Source organism: Anopheles merus, chromosome 3R, assembly GCF_017562075.2.
Source record: "Anopheles merus strain MAF chromosome 3R, AmerM5.1, whole genome shotgun sequence".
NCBI classification, from domain to species: Eukaryota; Metazoa; Arthropoda; class Insecta; order Diptera; family Culicidae; genus Anopheles; species Anopheles merus.
This window is the reverse complement of record NC_054084.1, coordinates 44,782,767-44,805,380: the sequence shown is the minus strand read 5'-3', so window position 1 is coordinate 44,805,380 and position 22,614 is coordinate 44,782,767. Positions and strand designations below refer to the sequence as shown.

The 22,614-nt window shown below is 40.3% G+C and overlaps 2 long non-coding RNA genes across 2 annotated transcripts in view; both read right to left on the bottom strand.

Moving 5' to 3' along the window:
• Positions 1–21,913, bottom strand: part of LOC121595986 — a 63,974-nt gene extending 42,061 nt beyond the window's left edge. Inside the window, exons 1-2 of the long non-coding RNA XR_006005226.1 lie at positions 20,400–21,913; positions 19,480–19,567 (exon numbers count right to left, since the gene is read on the bottom strand). This is a non-coding gene — a long non-coding RNA (uncharacterized LOC121595986). The remainder of the gene's footprint in view (positions 1–19,479; positions 19,568–20,399) is intronic.
• LOC121595987 lies at positions 8,860–11,530 on the bottom strand. The gene is made up of 3 exons (XR_006005227.1): positions 11,074–11,530; positions 9,345–9,405; positions 8,860–9,280 (listed from the first exon to the last, which is right to left on the bottom strand). It is a non-coding gene; the product is annotated as an uncharacterized LOC121595987 (long non-coding RNA).
• Positions 21,914–22,614: the final 701 nt, after the last annotated feature.

Here is a 22,614-nt window from a genome sequence, read left to right as displayed (position 1 = left end):
AACAATAAAATAGAATTTATGTTTAATTCTTTTTTTTTAATACACCGTGATTTAATTTATGTTTAATTCTTTTTTTTTAATACACCGTAAACTATCTCAAATACTTAATTTAGTGACTGACTTTAAATATAAAAAAAAATCATAATAATATCAATTAGGAGCAAAGCAAAGAGTTAAATATAAAAAAAACAAATGCCACATATTTTTATGATTATTGAAATAAAAACTACAAAGCAAACATTAAAATAAGCGACACATTTCCTTTAACAACAAGCCCTATGTGTTGTTCTCTTGCAATCCAAACCCCAGTTCTTGTTCGATTTTTTTATCTCTGGTGTTTCATTCAGCTGCAAAACCGAGCATTCGTGCGCGTTGAACTGAAACAACGAACCGAACGAGGACGAGCGGAATCGAGTGCACGCCATGTTAGCATATATTGTATTTTAATGAAAATACATAAAGATCCATCGATAATCGGGACATGGAGTGGCACAGCCAGGAGGGGGAGAGCAAGTCGATAGAAAGTCGCTCGTTCCGTGATGCTGGCAGAGGATGATGGCAACAGGGGGAAGATCCCACATCGTGAGGAGGTAATAGGGACGACCCTAGATCTTTCCTCTCACGCCAACACGCCCTTGCTGTATGTGTGAGGTACATGTGTGTAGGTGCATTTTTTTCGATTGGAAATCGGTTCGCTTCTCGAAGTGTCGTTACACTCTCGGTACTCGGAGTGTGTGTCGTCCTTTAGCTCATTTTATGTGTGGTTGCGCTAGTCGTTTTTTTTACTACTCTGCCACCTTCTCGCTTCCGGCATAGAGAGGTGAAGGTTTTTCTTGTAGTTTTATTCGGCTCACTGTTGGTGCTCGTTTTCTCATCTTACAATTCAGTCCAGCTAACGAGTTTAAGCAGCGAAAAGAGAAGAAAGGACATCGGCCCTCCATTCGAAATGTCCATGCAGGGAGGTAGAGGAGGAGGAGGAAAGCAAATCTACTTTGCATACGCCCGCACATGTGCTGCTTTTGGGTCGGTTAATGGTTGGGAAAACGCAAGGGAAGATTCATTGCGAATGAAACCCCAGGACTTTTTGTTGGTCCTTTGTTCCTTAATATTAAATGAAAACTAGTGAAATAGAATATTTTCATCGGTTTCGGTTGTGCTCCAATTATTACTTTCGTATTTTAATTAAAAAATATGAAATATTTCATTTTATTATTGCAGCAAAAGTTTAACATAAACTAATATGTTCCACATATGAGAATTATGACTACACCGTGAAAAAATAACAAAGTACACCGACTTAACATCCTTCTTCGGTTGTAAGCATCATCCCAACGTCTGGAATGGATTATTGGCTCCCGCAACAGAAAGACAACATTCCATTATTTCCCGCAGGAAATACGCTTTCATAACATTTTCCTTTCATAGCATGATCTGGAAACCTGGCAATGGAACATGCAACAATCGCGGATTTAATCCATCGATAAGATGCCTCATTGTCTGGCGTCTGACTTCAGCTTCGTCTTTCCAACAGTGTACTCTACAGATTTGCCATATTGGTATATCAAACAATAGCAGACGTAGCCGCGTCAAGACAGTGATTCACGTTGGAGCAACAGGGCTTAGTACAAGCATTACGCTGCAGCTTTTGCAATATCAACAACAATTAAAACCATTTTCTGCACACAAAGTCGGTTAGATTACTCCCTCCGTCCCATACAGTTAGTTCGACCAGATGACCTCATTATCCATCGTTGCCATGACTCAGTGATGGATGTAATGTAAACAAAGCCTTACTCTTGGTAAGAGATTTTCGGTGGAACGGTTTTTTGATAAGGTTCCGGACGATTACTGCACGTACGGTCCCCTCTATTTCAGAACTTTCTTCATCTCAATTTGGTCCCTTAATTCTGCAATGCTATTGTTTCTTACTCCTGGTTGTGCTCCGCGTACGTTTTTTGTGGCCTATATGTCTCAAGATCTACAAAGTCATCGAATTTATGATGCAGATCCTCTAAAGAACCGTCTCGACAGCGAAAGTGACTTGTATATTTTGCTTCGGAAGAGACAAGAAGAGAATTTTACGCCAACACGTACCACCGAGCCGCAGTGCGGTTGGGAGAGAACGAAGAGACATCGGTAAACGGCTGCACTTCCGGCAAACTGGAGGTGGCACTCGGCACGCCCTTTGCAGAAATGACAATTTTCACCCTCGATTGAGTCTCGTAATTGTCGTTTAATTCGAAAGTATTGCTCAAAGGCCTTATAAATGGATTTTGGCGCCAGTATTATTACGTCTTATTGGAAAGACAATTCGTTTTCAAAAAAAGGTAACCCACATTTTGCGTTGCAATCAAACGTGTTACTGGTGTATGTTGTGCAAGATAGTCTTATACAATAGATGTTGTACTGTTCAAAAGATGAAATAACTTACATGTCTCCCGAAAACAAATAACTGTTATTGATTATGAAGATAGTTATGGAAACATCATTTACCTAAAATGGCAAGAAAAACAAACAACTTTTGTGAAATATGATCATATGCAAGATATAATTGAAAAAAGTTTATGAAGCTAATTTTTATTGTTTCATCAATATCGTTTTGGAACTAGAAAAAAAGTGCAGCACATGATGCTGTACATCTTGCAGTACTGATACTTTTGGTTATTTAATTATTTAACTTGATATTAGCGTAGTCTTTATTTGTGCTGGCCTTAGCAACTTAAATAAACTATCTTAATACTATGCCGTAACGAACGATCTCGCGTCGTCCCGTGGTGCAGTCGTACAGGGGCGGTCCCGTGGTACAGTCGTCAACTCGAACGACTCAATAACATGCCCGTCATGGGTTCAAGCCCAGAATGGACCGTCCCCTCGTAGCAAGGATTGACTAGCCGGCTACGTGGCAATGAATTAAGTCACGAAAGCCTGTATAGACCGGCATGTCCGCGTAGGACGTTACGCCAAATAGAAGAAGAAGAAGAACGTTTGTCATGGAAAAATAGTCGCAAACGAAACAAATGTGTTTAATGACAACATACTGGACAATTAGTTTTCAATCAATACGAACTACTTCCTTACGAAATTATGATACGTGTACGTGTAACGGAAAATATATGAAAAGGAAGGCAATCTCATATCAAGAAAAAAAGAAGCTAAATGCAATCTCTTACACTCGCTGAAATCAATTCATCAATACACCAACATCCCGTTCGTTGCTAATCCCTACTCTCGGGCAGAAGACAGGTTTTGTAGTTACACAAAAACATATCCAAAGCAAAACGGTTGTAACTTATTTTCTTACATAAAAATCCGTCTTGATTCGGTTGGTGGTGGGGGAATCGATGAAAGTATAGATTCACCAGCTTCTTTTTCCCCTCATCAGAAGAAACATGTTTCGTTCGTTTTTACATTAAGCGCAGAACGGGGCTCAAGCCACATGGCTCATAAATATATAAAGGGTAATCAAATTTTGGGATGAAACCCGTTGATTAGAATGCGCAAAATTAGGACCGAATTGTTTGGCTGCGCCCGACAATGTAATGCAATATGCCCTGAAGCAATTGGTAGCATGCTGCTGCTACGGTATCTACATGATGTATTTTTGGTATACTTTAATCGATGAGTTGTAGGAAAATGTATCATCAGTATATCAGTTTTTGTTGCATTAAATAGTCCCAAGTGTAGAAATAGAAGGTTAAAAAATTATGTTATGGAAGTTCACTAAAACCTTTTTTGGTTTAATTTTTCTACCTTTCTACAAAGAGAACTTTTTATCTATTTTTCTTTTGTATTTTTTATGTCCAAAGTTTTAGAAATGTTAACACAGTGATTATTTTTTTCTGATTGTTTCTGAAACGAAAAAAATCACATTCCATTGTAAAATTAATAAGTATTGATTGCCTTTCAACCTGCTATTCAGCATCAATATTTTTTTTGTGCAATAGGCCGTTAATGGATTACCTATACATCAATTACACACTCGTCAAACGTGCACTCTATCATAAAACATGACATGAGAGTGCAGTAGCTTTAAATAAGAGTTTAAAATAAAAACATAAAAACACAACTGTAGCACATTTATACAACTGATCAATCCTCCCACATATTTTGTCGGGGAGCAGCAACAATAAAAGAACAGTTCGTCAAATGCTCATCATATTCAAATCATCATATTCTTCATTCAGGCTCACCCGACCGTATGCGTTCGCCTTCTCGTTTTTCCACTGTTGTTCAGCATTCAAATTCAACGATTCAAACGGATTTTGGTAACAAAAAAATGCACTCACAATCGCACAGCAAAACATCAGCAGTACATAATCTTGTATCAAAAGCATTTATGAAATAACAGGATTTTTGTGTGTTTTTTTATTCATATTTTCGATCGGTTTAAAATACGGGAAAAGCGTAGCATCAAGTCCAGCATAACGAAGTAGCTCCGTTGCCGAGAGGAAAAGCAAAGAAAAAAATCTCATTACATCTTTTCAAATGAAAATGATACGTATGAACCTTTTCCAGTCCATTTTATCGGCATGATTATGGCATGATTACAACAGCGAAAGAGCATAGAGAGCATACTGCCCAAATGCTAAGAGAACAAGTAAAACGTCAATCCTATAACTACAGAAGGGCTACACTGGGTTCTTCTGCCGTGCCGTGTATCGTATATACCATCAATTGACGAAAGTTCGTTATCGGAACCGAAATGTTGGCCACATTCCATCGTTCGTTCAAACTTACTCCCGAAACCATTTATGGGTTGTGGCAGTGTGCATCATCAGCGGAAAAGATCTTAACTCTGCCCCGCCGAGTTACGGAGCGACTCCCTCCGGAACCATCAACCCTAGGAAGGAAGCTGCAATATGCTAGCATCAACGGAAAAATTGCGCCTAATTGGAGTACGCGCTTATACGATGTGCATGCTGTCTTGATTGTTTTTTATCGCTTCCGCAGAGGGCGCCATTTTTGGGCGAAATTTCTTTCGTCTCATTTTCGGCCCCCGTGGGTGCCGCACGTTTTATATATTGTTTTTCGCAAAACATACGCTGGCAAAAACGGAAAAGGACGAAGAGTACGGCCGGTTTTATGACCTATTTTTATGATACCTCATAATCCATAAATAATTTTTAATTGGATTTACGCGAGGCACTGTTGTGCGCACGTGTGTCCTTTTCTGAAACGATGCTTTTAGCCTCAGTCACAGGAGAGGAAGTTTTTTGTGACGATAATGTATGAGCAGTAATACAATAAGAAGAATAATCCAAACGATACCAATCTGTGTTAATTATTCACTATGCGTCATAGCATAGAAGCAACTAAAACATTAGTGATTCAATTTCATCGTTAATAATGTATGAACAAAGATCCATGCTGTAGCTCGAAGGCACAACTATGTACTGACGCGTATCATATATGAACGGTATATATATTTGTATTTGTATATATTTGTTATATTTGTTACCATAAGAAGTTATGCCATGTACTTAGATGGAAAATTTAGAGGTGTTTAGAGGTAGCAAACAAAATTAAAAATTAAAAAAGTCTATCGTTTTAACCACCAGGAATAGCATCTTTAGATGAAATAAGGACAATTTTCCTTATACTGCAGCAAACAATTATTAATTAAGCTTTTCAAATTTGAGTTCGCAAATTGATGTCTATTTATTCGCACATTTTGACAAATATTTTATAGAGCCATTGTATGAAAAACAACAAATTTCTATTGTTTCTGCATCTTACTTGTATGCAATGTAATTTTAGTCTAACAGCATTTATGGTGGTGTTAATTCAACGCTCATAAGTTGGTTTTCGACAGCTGTTATCGATTTGAAACACTATTGTTTTTGAAAAGATTCAATTAACATCGAATTAACAATGGAAACTGCATCTGAAAAAAATGTATTTGTCGGTTCTTCTTTAATTTTAATTTTTGATTTTAACCTAATAACCATACATGGTGTAGCACTAAAGTTAGAACGTGTTTATTCGAATGATAATTGGATAAATGTGTTTATAATCGTATATACACTTGCATGAAATCTAATTAACCACATTAAACATCTAGTGATTGTGTTAATTTATTGAACAAATCTTTTCTTCGATGGTGATATGTGCTTCAAAAAAGCTAATTGACTTAACAACCAGAAATAATGCTTAGCTAGTTTGCTGTTAGCTAGTAAGAAAACAGTGAGAAAAGTTTGAATTTTTCTTGTAAAGATGTAACATTTTTTATTTGAAACATCGCCCTATTCTTGGATTTAATGTCTCCTCAAAACCTCGCAAATCAAACCTGTTTCATCACCTCAGAAGCTTATTCGGAGGTGTTCAAAACATTGTAAGCTACTACACTACAAACCAATCATTTGCTAAAACCACAATACACCTCAATGCTCTGTAATGGTTTGGACGAAACTAGCGTAACGCCCTCCGAAAAAAAGGTTACGAGAATGTATGTATCCTGTTGTCCCGTCGAATAATATGCACTAAAACTGCACCCAGCTAAACAGTTTAGAGTATATTTGGCCGCTCAGCACACGGGCAACAGCAGTGATGCGGTGGAATAAAAATGACTGACATAAATAACGTCAATTTATGCAATACTTCTTCTTCAGTGCAGGAAGGTGAATTCTTTTTTCCTTCCTCCTGTCTTACGATTCACCCTCGGCAGCGCTAGTATGTTTCGTGGTAGAAAGAGGCCGAAAATCCTTGCTAGAAGCAACATAATATTAAACGAACGAATTTAGCACACATCATTGCAGTGGGCCACCATCCAAAAGAGACATGCATAGGGAAGGGTTTGGTGTCGGCATGGCGCAAAGCAAATGCATCCAATGTATGCAGTTCATTTAGATTTCTATCAAAAAACGTATCGATTTCTATCGTTTATGAGCGTCGTAGGTATGCGTCTGGGAGCAGGGTACGACCGAGGGATTATGATGCAACGAAGAAAACAAATGCACCGTACGCTATTGGTGTTTAGAAAGTAAATTACTCGTCATAAAGCAACGAAGCGATGGATGCATTTGCTGCATCAGCCCCGGTGCATCGGCAGCAGGTGCATCGAGCCAGTAGTATCTGTCTGAAAAATGAACCTCTGTTTACAGGGATCAATCGGGTGCATGCATAACAGCCCCGCTTCACATCCTTGCCCACGGTTCGAACGCACGCGATACGTGTAATAATAAAGGTAATAATAATCCTGCACCGTTTCCTGCATAAACATTGACCTCCAGCGCTGAGGTTGAGGATTGCCAAAGAAGGAGGAAGGAAATGAGACATGGGAGGAGCATTGGTGTCAAGGAAAAGCTTATTATGCACTTTCACGTATGGCAAAGGTACGGGGGAGTGGATTAGATTTCCTTTGCAGACAGGGCAACGATCGGTAGCTTTGGCATTTTCTTATAAAACACTATCAACCCCATGCTACCAGGCGGTTGCAAAGCAACACCCCGCCACGGTGGTGGCAATATGATGGAAAGCATCAAACGCGTGCCAAGACAAAGAAACGGATGGAGTTTCGGGTAAAAATTGCAAAATGCAGTAATGAAACGGTTGGGTTCCAAGGGAGGGAGGAAAGACAAGAAGCAGGAGCAGGTGAGAGAAAAGTAAAATGCAATGTGTTACATACATCCATCGTTCTTGCCCTTTCTCGGTACAGTGAATAACGCTGGCATAGGGAAAGTAACCAGGCACAGGGACCAACTTTGACAACGGGCCCGTAAGTTAAATGTTTGCTAGAATGCAATGAACAGAGGGACCCGTGCAATGCGAGAAAGTGAAATGGAGCATGAAATAAAATAAATATAATGTAATAAATTACACCTTCTCTTTGTTCCAAGTTTGTTGTCGTGCACTGAAAAACAGGGCCAAAAAACCTAGTGTATCGTTGTTATTGATATTTCTATGTTAAAATGTGTTATCCTTCAGATTGCTTCATGATATGTATATATCACCTTTCCAAAATTCAAAAATGTTTCATTATTCTTTGCAATACATTTAAAACAGTTATAATTGAAATATGCTACAACTTTTTTCACCGAACAAAGATCTTTTATTTATTGAAAAGAAATAGAGAAAGAAAAATAAAATTTGGCCGACAAGATAAACGAACAAAATCCAACGTTTTGGAATGAATCAATTCTGTATCGATTGTTATAACCTTCTCACGAGATTCAATACATAGGTTGTGCAGTGCAAGAAGAGAAAAATCGGTTGCTGGACTTATTTGCTATTACTTTTCTCGAGCCAATATACATCGTTTCGAATTTAAAACTTGCAGCAAAAGTACAACTCCGTTCCATTAAAACAAAACACCCTTTTTGCATCCTTCTTATGTTGAATGCGGATAAGTTGAGATTCTTTCACTATACGGCTGCATTGTTTTGGTGGCAGCCGAGGAGCAGGGGTGTGCTAAAGTGTAACGAAATTGGATTTTTCGTACCAGACTTTGATGAAAATGCCATTTGGTGCGAACGAATGGAAAAATGTAGCTGCACTGAGCCAAGTGTGAACTCCCTTCCTTTCCTACTATTTCATTGCAAACTATCAGGATCACAGAAAAAGGCAGTTTTCAAATGAATTGAACTATCAAAGTTGTTTTATTTTTTGTTTCTGAAGTTTTAAGGCATGATTTGTAATTCTGCTGGATGTTACGGCAATCCACAAGATCGGTTGAAATCAGTTTTATTCTTATTTATTTATTTCTTTAAATTCAATGTGTGTCTTGGTAACTGTTTGCTATTTTAAAGTACAATAATGAGTTTGTCAAATTCAATGAGTGGAATATTAAAATTTATATTAAGAGTAATTGAAAAACTATTTACGTATTATTACCTATTATCATCAAACTTTTACATGGCTTGCTACAATTAAAACAGATTTAGTTTTTTTTTCTTGAACATTAAACGAGCTTTATCTAATACCCATATTGATATGACCGAAAAACCACAACAAACGTTTAAAATGATTTACAAATCTCTTGTCTTCAAAATCAAAACCGAACCCCTGTTTTGGATTCTAAAGTGTGGAAAAGCATGTTGACAATCTGTAATTTATTCATGACCAGCGGCTCATTCTTTTCTAATCCGATAGGTTGCGTTTAATCGTCTCGACACAACCACTTGCCTTATTAACCTTTCGAATAGCTTGCGTTGGCAGCTCAATGCGGCAACCCTTCCATTTTCGGGAAAAACAGATTGAAACGGAAGTTAGCATCATCAGTCGCCAGCAACGATACGGATGACAGTACAAAGTAGATTCGCGTAAGGCAGGGTTCAGTGATTTCCTGAAATGAATATTAATTGGGTGTAATTTCCTTAATTTCATTCATTCGCCTTGTAAAGGGTTACCCTTTCTTGTGAGACAGATATAAAATGTTTCTGATTACCCCGTTGTAAGATTTCCTTCTTCCTGCGTGTACACAAATGAAGAAAACGGAAAGACCACTCATTAAAGATTTTCACTCTTCTAGGTCGTCGTTTCTAGCTGCTGCTGTGTGCCCGAAGGTATGTTTGCCGTTGTATTTGCCTTTTTATTTTGGCGCTGGACAAATGAGCACATCGCCCGAAGGGTTTGCTCAGTTACAGTGGTCGTCGTCAGTATGTTAGCATTGAAAGGGTTGAAATATTATTTTAATTAGGGCGCTTTTTCATACCACGCGTAACGAGTGGTTTCGTTACGGGTTGAACAAGAGTGATTTTGTTTGGTCCAAGGGTAGGAAGGCACGTGCCCAAGCGCGTCAGCATGTTTCACATCAGTGGGGTGTATCCAAAGAACAATGAATGGCAGTTACGGGATCTGCGCATTATGCACAGTAGCAGTTTATGATTTTGAGGAGTGTTAATCTTTGTAAAAGATATTCACACCTACTGTTAATGATTTGAACAGGTTGGATTTTTTTTTATTTTCTCGTTAGAACGGGCTAGTTAGTCGTATCAGTTAGAAATAATATATTGTTTAATTCAATTCAAGATTAAAACTTTTTCTTATCCACGCAGTAAGTGGTTTGGAATTTGAACGATGTTGTAATGTGAAAGACGTTTGAAATCGTTTGAAATAAATTAACTCAGTAAAGCACTTTGTTATTGACATTGCACTGTTTCGTGGTGCTAAAGATAAACAAAGTGACGCCACCGAACAAAAACATACAAACATTAAACGTATCAACAGGCGTACGCCTTAAACGTACACATATGTCCTTAACTTAAAGCTTACTGACCGCCTCTGTGAACATTTTCTTTGTCTTTTTATTCTCTTCTTCCCGAAAAAAACTGATAAAAAAAGTTCTGAAACACCCTGCAAAGAGCAACTTGAAGACAAGTGCCATGTGAGGGTCTCACAGGATAGCAGCACCAACACGCACAGTGACAGACCACAACGGCAACAAAAAAAACTATTCTCATCCAAACCCAAACAAAACCTTTCTGGACAGCTCCTTGAAATCGAAAGAGCCTAGCTAGCCAACGGCTATTATCATCGCCGCCGACAGACCAAAACACTTCTTCATCACTTCCACAAGGATGCGAAGAGTACCGAGCCTAGCTCGATGTTTATCTGTCCAGTCGTGCTTGTCACGTGGTGTGTGTGTGTGTTTTTTTTTTCGACTCGAGAAGGGACACCGGCATAGGAATTGAACCGACACAACCAAAACAACAACACGGAAAATCGCTTCAAGGTTTGGTTCCGATTTTCCCGCCCGCTCAAGCAGGGAGGCGGCAGCACGCTGAAAATGGGAAAGGAAATGAACGTTTTGTCCGCCGCGGTGCGTCCAGCTGGTTGAGGAGTGTGGGAATAAAAACATTCCCCTCAGCAGCTCACCTCAGAAATGGTCAAACCATAGCGGTAGTCTTGAACAAAGTTTGAGAGGGATAGTACTAACAGTCAGTCGCGCATTGAAACAGTTTGAAAAAAAAAACAACGCACAACGCAAAGGATCAAAAGGTTCCGGCAAAGCGTGTAGCATGAAGAACGTATCGGACACCCGGAAGCAAAAGAAAAACAAAGCAGACCAACGCTACACATGCTTTCATCGGCTACATGAACTTTGCGTGTTCGTTATCTTTATTGCTACAATCGTACCATTTTGTTCACCGGTGATGTCCTTTGGTCAGTTTGTTTGAAAACCTCGAGGGAAGGGGTTGCGGTGACAGCGTACGGTAGTAATACGAACGGTAGTAATGGTGCAACAATTAAATTCACATAGCACAGCTCGCACTAGAAAGCCTGCATTGGAACATCTGCTGCATGGGAAAACTGTGAGCCGGCTCAGTAAAATTTGAACTTTCTGTCTGTTGGTTAAACACACAATCAGTAAAACAAACAGGAATTGTTAGCATAATTATAACACACTGTAAAACTAGCCCTCTCATCGAGCTGTATTAACATAAAAAATGCAGTTAATGCGTGGACACTGAGCCTTTGCCAAAAGCAAACCATTCCAACAATGAAGCAAACCAAATCGCGACTGCTATACTCCGGCTTGGACCAACGTCGCCCAACGTTGCCCAACCGGTGAATAACCTTTGAGCATTGTCAATGTGAATCGCTTTTCAACTAGCACCAGCACTCCGGCTCTCTCTCTCTCTCTCTCTCTCTTTCTTTCTCTCTTTCTTTCTCTCTCTATCTCTCTCTCTTTCTCTCTCGTCCCTCGATGTTCAAAACCTTCCGCCTGGAATTCGACTGAAAACAACCTTCGCTAGAAAATACCCGAATCGCCAGCAACCATCCTGACCATCGCAATTTCATTCATCCATTTCGGTTTCCACCTTCCGGTACGGTAGCCCGCTGGAAGCATAGGTAGATCCTCCTTCTGTTGGTCTTGGACAGAAAAGGTAGCGGCCGGTACGCCGGGCTCGTTCTTATCATCCCCTGTACGCCCATTTCCCGCCAGCAATCGGACGGGGCAGCCAGCAACTCCTGCCGCTGTCCTTATTATGGGCTTCGAGTGTTGTAAATTTTTACGATACGCCAAAGACGACCGCTTGTGATGTGATGTTATGTATCAATTTTTTTTGTGCCGATTCTTCTTCTTCTTTTATTTTCACTCAAATGGCAGTGATTTTTGTCAAGGAGGATGTTTCCTAGTTTGTCCTACTTTCGCTACTAAAACAACGCAGCATTGGTGGTGTTTGGTAAGCAGCCAGGCAATACTGTGGTGTGCCAGTTTTGCATGCTACCCTTCCAAGCAAGTGCAAAATAGTATCGTAATTAACATTCATTTATTTTTTTTTTTTAATTGATTGGTTATTGTTCCTTTTATTCGACTCTAAAACATAAATCATTTAGTAGTATTTAAACCATTTTTAATAATGCATGACATTGAACATATTTTTATAGTAATATATTATTTTTCATATTACAAGAAAGCAGTACAAATGCTGTAAAAGTACATATAAAAGGCAAAACTCTATTTACATAAATTCTCTAATGAAAACAACCCCATAAGCTCAATGACAAGGATAGCATCTAGTCGAATGTTTTCCCACCGCTTCGGGGCGCCCTCAAAGTATAGAGTATGTACTTTCTTTTAAACCTAAAGTATATGTATGCACGTGCTCGTCCGTCTGTGTGTGCATGAAAAGCATTTACCGGCTAAGACCCGTCAGAGAGGATGCATTTGTCTTTTGAATTTTGTCAAAAAACTCGCCTCTTATTACACTCTACTGCTCTTGCTTTTCTACCTTGTCTGTATGTGTGTTGGTGTTTCCCTCTTAGGTCTGTTTGAATTTTCTTCAAATTTATCCCGCTCCTCTCGCGCCTCAGCACACTCTCTGTTAATTTCTTTTTCAATGTCTCCATAGTACTTTCGTATGCTTTCCTCACCAAGCGTTTCTCCTATTTGTTTTTCTCGAACCTCACTCGCGCACACACACAGAGAGAAAAGGTTTTTCTTGCATCTTTCTCTGTTTTTCTCTCGCAGTTACTTCAATCCTTCGCTTTCCCTTCTCCCTCATGACATAGGCGAGGGGTGGGTTTTTTGCTGCTCGCAACCCTCGTCAGCAGCTCGTGATATCGATTTTTACCGCACTTTTTTACATTTCTGAGCCCTTCAGCGATTGCAATTTTTTTTGTATTCCTTCCTCTCAATGCAGCTCCCTCACCTTTTCGGCTGCAGGCAAGTTTCTCTCTCCGCGTGCCACCAAGGTGCTTCGTCCTGCTTTCGCACACTCAAAGACACGGTACGTTCTTTAGCAACTGCTTCAACGATTCATTTTCCACCGTCACCATCCCTGGGCAGCTAACGGCTCACCCCATTAAATTCATACATTTGCCAGCATCTTTCGCAGCCCTTGTCTTATTTTTTTTAAGTTTCTACTTTTTTATGCACTCCCAGTTGCGTTTTTCCTTCACTTCACGCGACTAGAGGTTTTTTGCAAGATTTGACTCCAATGCCTGCCATTCCCTGATGACTCCTACACGCCCCGGCCTCCGACTCACTCACACACTTGCACATTCGCATTATATATGCAATAAATTATAGCCACCGTTTGAACTGCCCGTGGAACGGAGAGGAAAGGAAAAAGATGGCAGGTTTTTTTTTTGTTCCTCTTCCCTGGCGACAGATGAAAAAGGGAAGTAAAAAAACTCCCCATACCAGTGAGAGAGGGTGACTAATACAAGAAAATCTCACAGCGCTTTTCACCGGATGCTGTGTACGGTCGGCTTGATTTGAGTGGCGCGGAAGGGAAGTCGATTCGAAGGAAGGAATCGAAGATGAAAAATGCGATGATGATTTTGGACGGGGAGAGGGAACTGTCGAGTCGACAGAGAGAAAGAGAGAGGATGGGTAAGGAGACTAAAAAATGTGAAAGCACACACGAGCGCGAAACGAGTGGAGTGCTTTTGTTGCTATTGCTGTTGCTGCTGCTACCGCTGGTGATGAAATATATAGATATATAAAGTATACGCAGCCTGCAACATTGTCTCGGTAGGCAGCAATTACAACTACCAAGGTAGATATGGAGAAATTATTGATTGAATTTGAACAGTGAAAGAAAAGAGATTGTATAGAATAGGTTCACTTTCGAAATCTAGAGAATGAGATTTCTGAATGAGAATGAGAAATATGATAGAGTTGGCGACGTCGTTTTCCTCAATTTTAAGCATATTTTATTTTTCAAACAATACTATAAATCAACCTTAGAGAAAGTCAAATGAATCTTTTTTCTCAACAAAAAAAAATCTACCTTGAGCACTTATTCCAATAGATCCTATATATAAATATTCAATATATGTATTTATATTTTTTGCTAAATTGCGCATTTAATAATGTACCAAAACATCATATTTCCATAAGAACAAAGCTGTACTAAATACTATTTTCAAAACAATGCTTGCATAGAAAGTATTAAGTGTTAAATATTAATATAGAGAACTACTTAAAAATATCTCAAGCGGTTGTCCTGAAATATTTTGTTTCCAATCCATACCTAACAAAATGACACACACACACAAACGCACACATCGACACCCCTTTCCGTTTCCGGCAATCATCTACCGGGACCTTCGATGTGCCATCCGCCATGACGTTAGCGAATCGCTTCGTAACGAACAACCAATTACAAGGCGCAGCATCGTATATGTGTGGCCTGATTTTCATATTTTGCAAAATCAAATTTCGCGCAAAATCCTCACACATGCATCTCGCCTTCCGTGTGCACGATTGCATGGTGACACGAGTGAGCAGTACAGATGGCCAACAGTTTCACTCCCTCGCACCGACTACGAATAGCATTGGTACCCTTCTCCTTTTATCCTTTCTATCCCTGTCACACTTTCTTCGGCTCATTTCGGTGGCTCATTTACTTCACACATGTGCTCGTATCGGTGGGACGACTACTAATGTTGCTACTAATACATGTACTAACAGTGCTAGTAGCCGACTCCACACCAACACACGTGCATAGCCGGATCGTAATAAACACCAATGATAAGCTCAAGATTGTTTATGTAATTATGATTACATCGCGCGCAATGCGAGATAAATCGAGAAAAGTGGCAGAAAGAGAGCTGCTGTAGGAGGACGAAAAGCCAGCGATAGTATTTAACCGTACTGGTAAAGCTGTGTTGGTAGTTTTTATGTTTTCCAAGACCTGTCGCACACGAACAGGTTTGGCATGCTCGCAGGCAGTCACTTTTTTATCCCTAATCCCGCTCCTATTGGGAAAAATTCTCTCTTTCCGTGTTGCTTATATGTTTTTTTAAGACACACTCATGCACTGCACAAAATGTGTCCTCTCTCGCTCTCATCCTCTCATCTCATATTTTGTTTTCGTTTCTGTGCGAAGCCGCGTTTCCCCTTATTTAGGATTTTTTTGGTCATTTTGTATGTGCAAATGCATGATGAGCAATGTTGGGGAAATTTCTGGTGGGGAAAATGCCCCCCGAATGTTAAACTTACCATTTTAAGGAAATGAGAAATTACTTTTAAAAATCTTCTCAACACTAGTTTTATGACAGTGTAGAGTGAATGTTTCAAAAATCGTAGTATGGTCGTTGTGACGTTGTAGTTTTGAAGCGTAGGACAAGTCCTGCTTTTGATGCAATAAATCTATTAGTATAATCTAGCTTAAAACCAGAAAATTAATTGAGACTTCATTCAGACTGCATTCATAATTTGATGAATTATTTCAGGTAGTAATGAATGGTATTAAGATTTATTTAATTTAATTATCTTTTTATCATTACTATTAAGCATTACATTTGATGTATATCTATCAAGCTATTAATTTGTACTAACAAATATGTTTTGCGTATTTCCCTGTGAACTAAATTTTATACTCACAAATTCATTTTCCTCACATTTTTTACACACATGCATTTTCTTCACATGTTATGCTCAAGCACTCAAGCTTTACTTATTTCATTAATATTCACTTTATGTCAGTTTTATGGTAATTAAAACATGGTGCAAATTATTTATATTGCCTGTAACCCTTTTATTAAAGAAGTCTTGTTCTCATTTTACACGAACTGCGATTAAACTCAATTGCGAACTGCGCTGCATAATTTTCTCTGCATTTGCTAGTTAAAAGTATTCCTCATTTTGTCGCCCGCTATTGCTAATGTATTACACTTAAGATCAAGTTGTTCCTGGTACAAACACGAACTTTTTTTATGCCATGCTTGGACTCTCTATCTTTCCATGTAGCTCTCTGTTCTTTCCACCCACCCTAAATTTCACCCACCATCGACGGAAGGTCTTTACAACCAACGAACTGAAATACGCGAGAGCGAGAGATTAGCTGATGATGAGACGAGATGAAAATAAGTACATGAGCGCCAGAGAGGTGTGTATGTATGTAACAAGCGACAGCGCTTGGAACGTTGTTTGATATTTCTAACGACGTTGGCAGCTGCCTCTAGACCGTGATGGTACGGTATGGAAAATGCGACAGAAGGGTGCAAGGAGCAGTGGAAAACTTAGGAACCAAACAACAACAGCGGTAGCAATAATAAAAAAAAACACACACACACATTCATATGTGTCGGGATGCTGGGTGCTCATTGTGGGAGTATGAATTTGGATGGCAGTTTTGGTTTCATTCTTTACCAATTTTCCCTCTCATTCTCGTAGCCGCAGTTAAAAGGCATTGCTAAGATCCTGCGTTTTTTTATTGCAATATTACCTCTCCCATACACGAATTTATTAATAAGATGAAGGGAAAAGAGAGCATGAGAGAGCCAGCTTTGGCACATGTGTTGAGGTGAGGTTGAAGTTGGTACACATATGTACGTGTGCTGCCAATTGAGAAGTGGAGAAAAAGCATCCCGAGTAGAGGGAAAACGAAGGCCAAAAAAAGGGAAGAATATGGGATTTTTCAGCAGGAACTTGCTGAGGGGGGAAGGGAGGGGGGCGGTGCTAGGATACGTGCAAGAGGAAATTCCGTTTGCTTGCACTCGCTCCATCATTGCTCAGAGAAATGTCACACGTACACGAAGTGTGCGCAAGAAAGTTTTGTTGCTGTGGCTGGCAAAAACGACAACGGCACAGCCCCGGCGACGACGACGTCGGCGAAGACGATGAAAGTACACGCTTACACGATCTTAATGGGTGGTGGCCTCGCGTTGCCAGCAGAACGAACGGGAATATGCTTATGGGCTTCCACCACCATCCGCTTCCACCCTTCCATTATCATGTACGAGGCAAAACTGATCGTGGAATGATTTCGCGCGCGCGCTTACAGCAAAACAGCATACATGAATTTATGTATATTGTCTCTCCCACGGATGAGGTTCGTACGTACGAGTTTCGAACGGTAAATGGAGAAAGGGGCAAAAAACAATGGAGAAGAAGTGCCAAGCAGCGCCGTTGGAAAATTGGAATTGGAAAATGTTAATGATGAGCAAGCCCTTGGTGGGGATCCTCCGCTCAGAGTATGTGCGAGATAAGACGTGAGATGGAAGGAGGGAGAGAGGAACAGAGTGAGAAAGAGAGAAAATAAGAGAGAAGAAGTGTCAAACATGCTTAAATAATGCATAAGCGAGAAAGAGACCCCCACACGAGAAGGAAAACCCGTACCTTCTAGTGACTCGATTCGGGCGAGGAAAATGAGTGGATTCCGATGGATTCTGAGGATGACAATGACAGCGGATGTATGTTTGGAGATGGTTTTCCGAAGGGTTTTACGTTCGCTTTTCTTTTATTTCTTTTTTATTTCGTTTGGCGTTCCATTCTACCGGGTGCTCGCGATGGACATAGAGATTAAGGATTCCCATAAGCAGTTCAACGTAAGGGGGGGGGGGGTCTTCCTGCTGAGTGGCGGGAAAAAGCGAGACAGTCGAATAAAATTATGCTAAACTACCTTACTCTTCCTACACACAAACACACCACCGTTGGTTATTCGAAGGACGAAAGAGAACAGTTTAGTAGTTAAATGGATAATAAAACAGGAAAATGGAGTAACGATACACACACTCCCTAGGATATGACAATATAGCTATTGCGTAGATGTGGGCGTTTCCAGGGCCACGATTTTTTGGTTCCAATGGAAACAGATTCAATTTCGTTAATTGTGTTAAATTTAGATCATCTCAAAGGAGTTCTCAAAACATATCAATTCACATACTATTGATCGGTTATTACAAAACATAATCAAAACATCCGCTTGTTTGTTTAAAAAGCTTAAGAAAAATACTCGTAAAACTACCTGGAATCAAACTGCCCGTTCCGTAGTTCAAACAGAATCTGAATGATCAGTTGATGTGTATGGGCTAAGTCTCTATGCCATAGTATGCTCTCGGTGAGGCTTTTGCGACACTGACGATGATGCTGAACATTACGATGAAACTGTTTTCGATGACGAAAGCAATGTCTCGGCTTGTGTTGTGAGTGTGCGTGTGTATGTGTGTGTTTTTTTTTTGAGTGTGTCTGTATAAAACCTTGACCTTCGTCGCTTACGCAGACACGATGATTTTGACCAAAATTTTACTTCCAACCTCATCCTCGTCCGATCATCCATACCGGCCATATCACGTGGTTTGAATGGTGGTAAATTGGGATAAGGAAGCAAGGTTTTTGGCGAGGATCAACATTACGAAATCTTCTGGTTGAATCGCATTTTTTCTATTTCTTTTATCTTTTTTTCATTTTGCTTAGTTAATAGAACAAGTAGACCCATTTTGACCACGTGGATATAAGATGTAAAATTGTTAGACATAATGAGATAGTTATTCTTCTTTAGTACAATAACCGTCGTCGGTTATGGCTTGGCTGTACCACTAGTTGGCTTTTGCTTTCAGTGACATACTGATTACACATAGCAGGATGTTCAGTCCTACGTATGGGAGCACGGTTCATTCGGGGCATGAACCCATGTCGGGCATGTTGTTAAGTCGTACGCGTTGACGACTATACCACCAGATCGATCCTGAGATATTTATTAGACTAGCTCAAAGCATTATTGTGAGTTACGGAAACAATTTTTAATTCAAAAACAAAGTATTATTGTGCATTTTACATGTTTAGTCTAAACATATTAAATACACAATCTCTTATCACAACTGTTCCCATGAATCACTATAAACCATGGTGGTAATAATGGGTCCCATGAACTTTTTTGTGCTCGATGGAATTTGGAAAATAGATTAATGTCAAAATGATTAATCATACATAAAACATAGTACTTATAGGCGTATATGGGACTGTAGTAAAACATAAAATCGATTTTTTACACATGGCAATACAAAGACTTATCTCAATTATAACCCAACCAATGTGAATCATAAGAATATTGTATCGTTGCTATTGTTTTTTTGTAATTCAGAGTGCGACAAAAAAGAAACTATTAATTACAGTCATTATCCGATGCGCTATCGTAAGGGACCGAGCATTATAGCGTTTTAAATATTCTTATCTTAATATTCGAGATCGAGTATCTGCTGTACTGTTAAATTAAATATAATGTGTATAACCACCACATAAAAAGTAATAGACAACTGAGGCAACCTGGATTTTACAACATGGGGGAAAAGATTAAAACATACCTTGATATAGTTTAGTTGTTATTAGTAACATTGTTGCTTTTCACGTTTGGTTTGAAGAATCATGGTTGAATAATATTCATGTTCAAGTCTAGAAGAAGAAAAAGACAAAGGTGATATTTATAAGGAAATATTTAGTTTTATTATATCGTTACGATATATTACGTTTATACATTTGCATAAAATTCAAATCTTTAAAAAGTAATTACTCTAATGATGAGACGGCTTATCCTTTGTTTTGAATTATACAGAAAGAAGCATAATAACGTCTTCTAATCTTCTGATCACTGACCATTGGACATTGATGATATGAATTGTTTGCTTTTCTAAAAATTTATGTATGCCTTGCTCAATTGCGACCATTTTAATCAATGATTGAATAATGCAAGAAATACAGCTAAGTGATGTTCACTATTGAGAATATGTTGCACTCTATGTCATATTTTATGTGTGGTATTGGTTGCTGTTGTCAATAACAATATCATTATAGTGATATAATTTTCAACTGAAAGAACTGACCCTCAACAACAGGTCCTATGCAACACGTTTGCAGAACGGCGAAGCTCTTTTTTCAACCAAAAACGCCACTAGAACCTGAACAAATCGGCCATATGTGCTGCATACACACTATACGCAATTCGATTCCCCGTACGCACCCCGGAAATGTGCCAAGCCGTAGCATAAACCCCGCTAGGGTTGGCTGTGTTTATCCGATAGGTTCATTGAACCAAGGCCTTTGGGTCGATGCTAGGAGCTGTTTGTATCGACCTCGCCAAGCCTAGGTTGGCAGTGCATTGTTTAATCAATAGTGGAACAGTTAATTATTATACTAAATAATGGCCGGGCGAGAGCGCCTTCAACAGTTGTGAAATTGCGTACGGTATAAAATGAACTGTTTTGTTGATTGATCACTCCATACTTACCAATAAGAAACGGAAAATAAATAAACAACGGGAGTCATAGGCAGCCAAAGAATCTTTACAGGAGTTTCACTTGCCATTTTCTGCACACCGTGCAATGTTGTTTAAAAATGAATTGAACGAAGAATCACAAAGTTCGCACTGCAGGTAGCAAATTACTTGCTGTCCAACAACACCGATTGCACTGTGTTGTGTTTTGTGTTGAAACCATGGTTCAGCAGCACGTTCCAGCTCGTTCCGGTACGGCACAAACAGCTGAGTCTCGCATTCACATTTATGCTTATCACCGTCGAGGCGAGAGAATGCACTCAATACTATCGTCGTGTGTCCTGCCGTATCCTTCCGCGAACCTAACGACGCTCGCACATGATGATGACGCACTAGGTTACCATAACCACTACGAAAGGCGGGCACGGGTCATCACGCATCGAACTGGTTTGTTTACACTCAACGGTAGAAGGGATGAAAGTTGACCAAATTGAACGCAAAATATGTTGTGTTTCCAAAACTTTACAGTGTTATTGTACGTTCACGGATAAAAAAGGCCACAAAACGAAAACAACAACCGTTACTGCTCCGGGCTAGATTCACCAAATCACATGCACTCACGAAAAAAAATGCGAATTGAGCGTTTAATTAAACACACTCATTTATCCTTCAATCTGCTTCCGTTCCTGTCGGATGGTTTTCCACTGCATGCACCGGAAGAGCTACAACATCTTGCACAATGACGCGAGGCCACTGTTGTCCACTGCACGTTTATTGTTGACAGGGTCGGATGATAATAAACAAACGAAAACGTACACTTTTCACACCGGTCACGGTTTCGGAGAAGGATAGCACACACGCTTACGCTGCACGCACACCACCGCCTGGAGAGGGTTTGTTTCCCTGCCGAACTGCTGCGACTGTTGTTGTTGTTGTTGTTGATGTAGTAGCACAGTTTGCATCAAATATTTTTCCAGCTGAACGCACGCACTGACCACGACGCAGCGAAAGGGCTGCTTGCTGGTTGTAGCCCATCTTTGCATCCTTTCGACGGTATGACCACTTGCACTCGCACTCAACACACTCAAACGCACCACACTGCCGAACGCTCGCGTTTTCCGTCCAGGGAAGGATTTGCAATCTAGCGACACTACTGACCATACTGCCTTTCGGCTACTAGAACCCGCTGGCAACTGTTGCGAGGTGAACAACTCTTTGCTTCGGGAGTGGGGGGGCTGTTGCGAAAGCGGCTACGTTCAACCAACAGCAGCGGCATCAGCAGCAGCAGACAACCGTGTCCCAGCCGATGTGTATTAGCCGAGGGACATTACACAGTTAGCCGCTGCTGCCGTTGCGCTGTGTGGTGCTGCTACTGCCGCCGCTAAATTGCTGGCTAACGGCAGCAGTAGCAGCCAAAGCCAGCACCCAGCAGCGCTTGCCAGGAACCGTCTGCTGCCGACGCCGCCTGCTACGCGTATGCATGCATAAACAAAGTGGACTGGCGTAATGATGTAAAAATGGTTACCGCGGAGCAATTATTTCACACCAGAATGAAGTTATCACCGAGTGGGAAATATTAAAAGGAAAAATTATTTCATATATAGCAAATATATGCAAATTAAGCGCTTGCTCTCTCGCTCTGGCCCGTGGTCTACTGGCGCACACTAACACCATTGCGTCCGACGCGGGGTAGTAAATGTGCATACACAGACACACAGAAACGTCCCTGCAGGAGGGGAGGCTTTGCTTTACGCTGCTCGCTAATGTGCGTTTTCCATCCCGCCGAGCGGCGGTGAGATCGTCAAAGCGAGATGACACGTGTCGATTAAATACCCTTCGGCTTCGTCCTTTTCATGCTCCGGTTACTTACGACCCAGCAGGGAAACGTGCGGATATGGTGCGGATGCTCGGTGTGCCGTTTCTTCCACCCCGTCTGCCTCGTCATGCCGTCAATGAAGGGTTGATTTTCCCTGCCACGAGCGCCACATTGCAAACACGGTGATTGTGTGTGTACCAAGAGGGGAAAAATGAAACTGTTTGCCTTCTTTCTCTTTCCATCTCATCCCAATGGTTTCTTTCTATGTGAAAGGTTCGAGGTTGTATTTAGGAGCGCTGGTTTTAATTGTGCTTACATATGTATGTGTTCAAATATACTACCATGGAAGTGTGTTTGTGTGAGTGTACAAGTAAGAGAAAGAGAGAGAGAGAGAGAGAGAGAGAGCGAGAGAGA